Raw genomic sequence first — 8,180 nt, forward strand, 5'->3', positions numbered from 1 at the left:
AAACTAAATATATTTAAGAATTATTTTGTTTAAAGGTTAAAATAATGGAAATCGTTATATCATAAAATGTTTTAGAAAAGTAGAATCATATATATTCATAATAGGTTTCACATCTTTAAATTACAGTCTGTTGGTGAAGCATGGAATAAAGTCCAAAGGTTAAATAAACGTATGAAATCATCTTAATGAAAAATGTCGAGTTACTTAACTTTTCGATATCTATTTCCTAAGTTATCTATATTCCCAAATTTCACTTTCACCCTAAATAATATGAAAGTTAACTAGTTAACACCTATATAGGAAATTGAACAGGAAACTCCACTAACCCTTGTCTAGTTCTCGTTAATTGACACATTTGTTCTTACTTATAAATCACTTTACCATTTTTCGAATGTTGTCAAAAAGAATAGATTTCTTAAATCACAGTGGACCTCATAACATAGACCCGTAATAATATTACAATGTATCTGATAATTCAATCATTTGATATTATCTTCTAATTCCATCGATAAACATATTGAAACAAATATGTTCGTTTAAAGTATTATACGTTTAATACTTTATTAATATTCTCAAGTTATAATATATATATATATATATATATATATATATATATATATATACACACACACACACATATATATATACATATCTATTTATATATAACGGTTCGTGAATCGTCAGAATTTGGTCGAGGTTATAATGAATGTATGAACACAGTTTAAAATTCTTGAGATTTGACTTAACAAACTTTGCTTATCGTATCAGAATAATATAAAGATAAAGTTTAAATTTGGTTGGAAATTTCCGGGTTGTCACAGTCAAACTCGTATGGCCACACAACATAAGTTCTCGCTTACACCTTGCAAGTGTAACTAATGATAATCGAATTGAGGATTTTTGTTCAAACTCGCTGTGGAATGTTTGTTTCTTCGTACTTGTGTTCAAAGCATAAAATTAAGTAGTACAAGATGTAACAAAGTATATGTTTCTCAGCCCACGATTTAAAAGAATAAAAGTTGTTGAAAAGGTGGGACTACGATCTCACCTCGAGTGCACGAGTATAAAGGTACTTCACAAAGTAAACGTGTGCATGAAAGTTGCTTAGCCTTGACCTAAACAAGTAAGTTGTATCAATTAACCGGTTATGATACAAGGTCGGACGAAATGTGTTCAATTAGTCCTATGGCTCGTTACGACTCGATTAATATAGCAAGTGAATCAAGTTGTCAAGTTTCATGCGAGAATCAAGTATAAAAGCATGTTTGAACGATTGCATAAGTATTTGGTTAAGTTTGACTAAAAGTCAAACTTGGTCAAAGTCAAGTCAACGGGATCGGGTCGGGTATCCGACAATTTTCCCATGATGAGAAATCATATATGAGCATGTTATCCAAATTTCATATTAATCGGAGTTGCGGTTAAGCGAGAAAAGAATTTATGAAAAATAAAACAAAAAGAAAGTTTGGGCAGGGAGTGTGCGCGGCGCGCATTAAGGCGTGGAAACAGGTCAGATAAAATCTCAGGGGTTAAGCATTTGCACCCTCACATTTGTGCGGTGCGCGCAAGGATGCGCGGCGCACATTACTACATGAAAAGTGCTGTTTGCTTAATTTTGTTAAGTCTCGAACCAAACTTCACCATTCACAAATAACGAAATGTAAACATTCAAAACACGTAGCTTATATCGTTGGAAAGGTATTTTGACAAGGAATACAACTAAATACATATCATCAATCAAGTTAATCATTTACAACAACCAAAACCTCGTCGAATGATCGTTAAAAGTTCATCATTCAAGTTTCAAGTTCGTAAAACGCATTTCATGATTCGGGAGCTCAATTTACACATACAATATGCCGTTTCGTAGCTAATTACGCATACAATACAACTAAACACTTACAAATAACATTGCAAAGCATTTAATGCATGAAATGTTCGTTTTAAGATCTATCAAACCCTAACCAAGAATCACAAAATCAATAATCAAGTTAATGTAAGGTTTTCATGTATCCAACATACCAAAACGAAGCTAATGATGCTTGCAACACCTTTTAACACATAAGGTTTAACATCTAACAACATTTAATCAACCAAAATCAAGGTTTTAACAAACCCATTTCAAGTGTTCATGCTAGTTACTCAAAACATCAAGAACAAGCAAACAAATCACATATTCATGTTATAAATGAGCCATAGACACTAACTAACACCATTTCAAGTCTATAAAATGAATTAGATAAATCTAGAGTTTTTAGAAACTTTACCCCAAGTAGTGAAATTGGTACCAAAATGTAGAGGAAGAAGAGAGGATCACAAAAGTACAATTTGTTTTGATGTTTGCTTCTCGGTTTGGATTTAGATGAAGAATTAAGGATTTAAAGTTTGAGAGCAAAATAATGGAAGTAAGAAAAGAGAGATGAGAGGATGGAATGAAATGAGTGGTGGTGGTGGGTTACTAGTTAACCAAATTTGCCCAAGTGGCAAGATTAGTCCCTCAAGTTTGTAGTCGGGTGCGGGAATTAACCGAACGAATTAATTTTAAATACGCGAGAATAAATAGGAGATGTTATAATCGAATAACGGAATATTAAGAACGTTAGTTAACGAAAGATACGAATTTGGATAACGAAAGATATTATTAAAAAAAAGACGGGCGTTAAAATGAATTAACGGAAAAATGCGGGATGTTACATTACCTACACCTTAAAAGAAATTTCGTCCTGAAATTTAGTTGGAAGTAGTAGTTGTTGTTTCTTCCGCGAGACCTTGAATTGTCAATTCTATGAATAAGTAAGGGTACGTGGAATGTGGGATGAACGGAGACACTTCTTTAAGAAATTTCGCAAGACACTTCTTTAAGTTTGATACGTGGAATGTGGGATGAACGGAGACTCAAATGAGTCGAAAAATCTAAACGGCTAGCAACGGGTCCAAAATGCCCCAAGATTTTAAAAGGATCAAAATATCACGAATTTAGTTTTCTACATTTCCCGAAACGGATTGCACCTTTTCAAGGTGCGACTTTTAACGTTCTGCGGTCCCCCATTTGGAATTCGAGAAGTTTACGTCTAACATCGGCATAGCTCTTTTGGCAACTACGGTCGTCTTGAGTCTTTCTCGGGTTTGAACAAATTTCTCGATTGTTTCATGAATGAGTTCAGGTCCGGTGGTTTGATTATTATTTACTTCGGTTCAACAATTAAGAAAACGATAATTGCTGCTATATAAAGCTTCGAATAGGTGTGGCGTTAATACTCGAATGAAAATTATTGTAGTAAGAGAATTCGACTAAAGGCAAATACTTTTCTCAAGTAAATTTGAAGTTGATAACGCAATCTCATATTATGGCTTCCAAGGTTTGAATTGTATGTTTGCTTGGTCCGCCGGGTTGTGGTTGATGTACTGTACTCATGTCTAAACGTGGTCCCAAGGCTTTTTGTAAGTCTAGAAGTGAAACAAGCATCTCGATCAGAAACGAGGTACAGTTCTTTAAGATATATTCGAACAAGTTTGTTAGGACTTGAAAACGTTTGTTAGGACAAGTTTCTTATCAGTTTCTGAAAACGTTCGTTAGGACTATTTCCCCTCGTGGTGAACACTAGTATAACGTGAAGAGTCTCTCTCTCCACTGAGGATTTAGATAGAAGATTCCCTGAACCGGAAGTATGAGTGTGATGCGAGAGAAGTTTCCCTCGATGTGAGCATAACAAGCATATTGTAGTTCGTCGATAAAACTGTGTGAAAATGAGATAGTATACACGTGTAACATATGTTTGAAGTTGAAAGAATTTGTCATTCATTCGGAAGCATAAATATGGTTTGACAATAATGTAACATCCCGCATTTTTCCGTTAAATTTTTTTAACGCCCGTCTTTTTATTGTAATATTATCCTCAGTATCTCGATTCATAGCCTCCATTAGCTAACCTTCTTAAAATATTTTCGTTATTGGATTTTAACATCTCTCGTATTCTCGTGTAATTCAAAATAATTCGTTTGGTTAATTCACGCACCCGCACCAGAACTAGAGGGACTAAACTTGCAAAGAGGCCAAAGATTTGACTAGGTCAACTAGTCAAACCTTCAACCTCCTCCTCTCATTTTCTCTCTTTCTCTCTTTTCATACTTCCATTTTCCTCTCAAGAACTCAACCAAGATTCATCATCTAATTTCGGATTTGGAGGCTAACATCAAAACAAATTACATATTTGGAATCCTCTCTTCATCCTCTTCGACTTGATACCAATTTCATCTCATTTGGGCAACTTTCTAAAATTACTAGATTTTGTGTTCTTGATGTTTTTGAATTATAAAAGTGTTAATTAGTGTCTATGGCTCGTGTATAACATGAATATATGTTTTGTTTGTTCGATTTGTTGTTTTGAGTAACTAGTTTGAACACTTGAAAATGGGTTTGCTTAATCTTTGATTTTGGAAGATTAAATGTTGTTAAATTGTTAAAGTTCATGTTTTAATTGTGTTACTAGTATCACTAGCTTCATTTTGATGTGTAGGTTGATTTGTAAAACTTCAAAAACATGATTAATGATTTTGTGATTCTTGATTAGGGTTTGATCGTTCTTGAGATGAACTTTTTGATGCTTGAATACCATGAAATGTTAATTGTTAGTGTTTAGTTGTAATGCATGTTTCATTACCTTCAAAACGGCATATCATATGTGTGAATTGGATTCCTGAAACTTAAAATGCATTTTGTGAACTTGAAACTTGAAAATGGACTTTAAATGATCACATGACGAGAAATCGGTCATTGGAAATGATGTTTTTGTTTGATGAAACATGTTTAGTTATGTTCTTTGTCAAAAGAGCTTTCCAACGATATAAGGTGCGAGTTCTAAATGTTTACGGTTTGCATTTTGTGCTAAAACGAATTTTGGATCAAGACTTGAACATTTGAAACTGGCCAGGTACCAGCTCCCGTGTATTGTCGCGGCGCGACAATTGTGGGCCGCGGCGCGGCATAAGCCGTGTCCAGGCTCTGACCTCCATGTCCAAAATACGAAAAATGTTTGGCATACTACGGACCTCCGATTCACATGAAACTTGTTCTAACATGCTCATATATGATTAAAAACCTCAGAAAAATAGTTCGGGACCCGACCCGAACATATTGACTTTTTCGTTAACTTTGACCCGACCAAGTTGACTTTTAATCAAACTTAACCAAATATTTGTGTAATCGTTCTAACATGTTTTTATACTTGTACCTTGCATGAAACATGACAATTTGATTCACATGCTATTATGATCGAGTCTTAACGAGCCATAGGACTAATTGAACATCTTTGACCTATCGTGTTTACCGTTATTGATACAACCTATTGTTTAGGTCAAGACTAGCATTGTTCTTTGCACACGTTTACTTGTTGAAGTACTTTACTACTCGTGCACTCAAGGTGAGATCATAGTCCCACTTTTACTCTTTTTGAACTTACATTTGGGATGAGAAAACATAAACATTTCTTTACTAAGTGAACACAAGTACAGGAAAACAAACATTCTACATACGAGTTTAGAACAAAATCCTCAATTCGATTATCATTAGTTACACTTGCCGGGTGTAAGCGAGAACTTATGTTGTATGGATCCATATGGGTTTGACAAACCCTCATTCAAACGGTTCGCTACCGTTTACGAATGAAATATATTTTCGAGAAACAGTGTATGTTCTAGCACTAAGTGATGGGGTTCTATGGAAGGAATGTTAAGCATTGATAATTGGGTGCTCGTGAAACAAACTTTTGGAATGTATTACTATTATTTCATTGATGCAAATCTTGTGGTTCACTTGTACTTACTTACTTAAACCTATGATTTCACCAACGTTTTCGTTGACAGATTTCTATGTTTTTCTCAGGTCTTTGAACGCTATGTGAAACATGCTTTCGCTCATTATTTGATACTTGCATTGGATGTCGAGTATACATGCATTTCATGGAGCGTCTTTTGACTTTCTTTAAAACTGTGTCGCATAGGTTTCACATGTAACTATAACTTTGTAACGTAACTTTTGGATGAACAATTCTTGTAAACTTTGAAACAATCTTTATTTTTGAAAGGAATGCGACATATCTTTGGTCAAACGTCACGTTAAAGACCTATGACCACGCAACGGGACCTAAGTAGTCGACGCCGTCAATTGACGATTTGTCGGGTTCGCTACAAGTGGTATCAGAGCATTGGTTGTAGGGATTTAGAGTTCATTGGTGTCAACCCCGAGTCATAGGGTACATTAGTGAATCTAGACTACAACCGGCATATAGACATGAAGTAGGAATTACTTGACTATTTGTGCATTTATACTCGAACGTTTCTACTCATAACTAACTCTCGCTTCATCTAAATCTTTCGTTGTTTAATTTGATTGACGCGCCACCTTGACTTTATAGAATAATGTCGAATGCACATATGAATCAGGGTAATATAATTGCCGGGATTATATTACGGTGACTCATATGAACGTTCCGACATTACGACATAAAGAATTTAAGGCGAATCAAGGAAAATTTTCTCTTCATCATTATTCCATATCACGATTAGTATTGTTAAGAATACTAATCAACGATATTCTTGTGTCATGAAGGAACAATGGCTCACCAAGGTCAACACAATACCCTTCCTGAAACTTTAGAACAAGCCCTTCAACGAATGATAGCCACCGCCGTGGGTGAGGCCGTGGCCGATCACTTCTCCAACCACAACAACAATCATGGAGCCGATAATTCAAACGAGGGGTGCTCCTACAAAAACTACATGGGGTACAAACCTCCCACTTTCGATGGAACCGGGGGACCGATTGCTCTCACCCGATGGTTCGAACAAACAGAAGCCGTTTTTAACATAAGCGGTTGTCAGGACCAAGATAAGGTCAAGTTTTCCACCCTCACTTTCACCGGTGTTGCTCTCTCATGGTGGAACCCGTATGTACAATCAGTGGGTATCGATGAGGCCCTTACACTCTCTTGGACCGAATTAAGAGAAAGAATGATCACCAAATACTTCCCGCGCGACGAGACTCGAAGGCTCGAACAGGGTCTAAGGAATTTAAAAACGGTCGGGAATGACCTCGAAGCTTATAATCAACGGTTTACCGAACTAGTCTTAATGTGTCCAAATCTCATGACTCCCGAATCCCTAAGAGTCGAACTTTACATGGATGGCCTCCCGAAGAGCGTTCAACACGGGTTAATGTCATCCAAACCCGCCAACCTACAAGAGGCTTTAACGATGGCCCGCCAATCTATAAAAACGGTGAATGAAATTGAAGCGCCGACACCTACGGCCGAGGACCAACCGGGTAACAACAAAAGAAAATGGGAAGCCTCTCCATCGAGCAACTACAACAACAACTTCACCAAGAAGTCCTTCACCTCCGACGGCAAGAAAGGGTATGCCGGAAACCTGCCCTACTGTAACGAATGTCGCAAACATCATTTGGGTGAATGTGGCAAACCATTTTGCATCAGGTGTCAAAGAAGTGGCCATGTGGCCCATATTTGTAAAAGTACCATTACCGTCGCTCAAAAGACGCCCAATGCGCCAAGGGCGGTTGTTTGTTTCGAATGTGGCCAACCGGGTCATTATAGGAATGCGTGCCCAAAGAAGAAAGCCAACCCCAACGCCCGCCGTTGAACTTTCAACATCGACACCTAGGATGCCCGAGACGACGATGGACTAGTCACGGGTACGTTTCTTCACAACAACCCGCATATTTCATACTTATTCGATTCGGTTATCGTTAGACGTTTTATAACCAAGACTTTGACTCGTACTCCTTGCACTCCACCACTCCCCCTAGATATTGCTTAGGCCATTCAAGTGACCTACGAAAAACAATTGTGTGCCACCAAATTTATATCGGAGGATGTACGTTAAACTTATTGGGTGAATAATTTGAATTTTGACTTAACACCTATAGAGTTGAGGAGCTCAAAACCTATTCGTTAAGAAGAAATGTTTCCCTATCGTCTTGTATAGATTATTGTGAACTAAATAATTTCCGGTTAAGAACCGATATTCTTTTTCCCCGTATCAATGACCTCTTGATCAAGTACGAGGATCTCGTGTGTATACCAAATCGATCTCCATCCTTGTTATCATCAATTGAGGGTTGAGGGAGACGATGTCTCCTAAACCATTTTCTGAACTCGCTACTT

This window comes from Rutidosis leptorrhynchoides, chromosome 10, assembly GCF_046630445.1.
Source record: "Rutidosis leptorrhynchoides isolate AG116_Rl617_1_P2 chromosome 10, CSIRO_AGI_Rlap_v1, whole genome shotgun sequence".
Classification (NCBI taxonomy): Eukaryota; Viridiplantae; Streptophyta; class Magnoliopsida; order Asterales; family Asteraceae; genus Rutidosis; species Rutidosis leptorrhynchoides.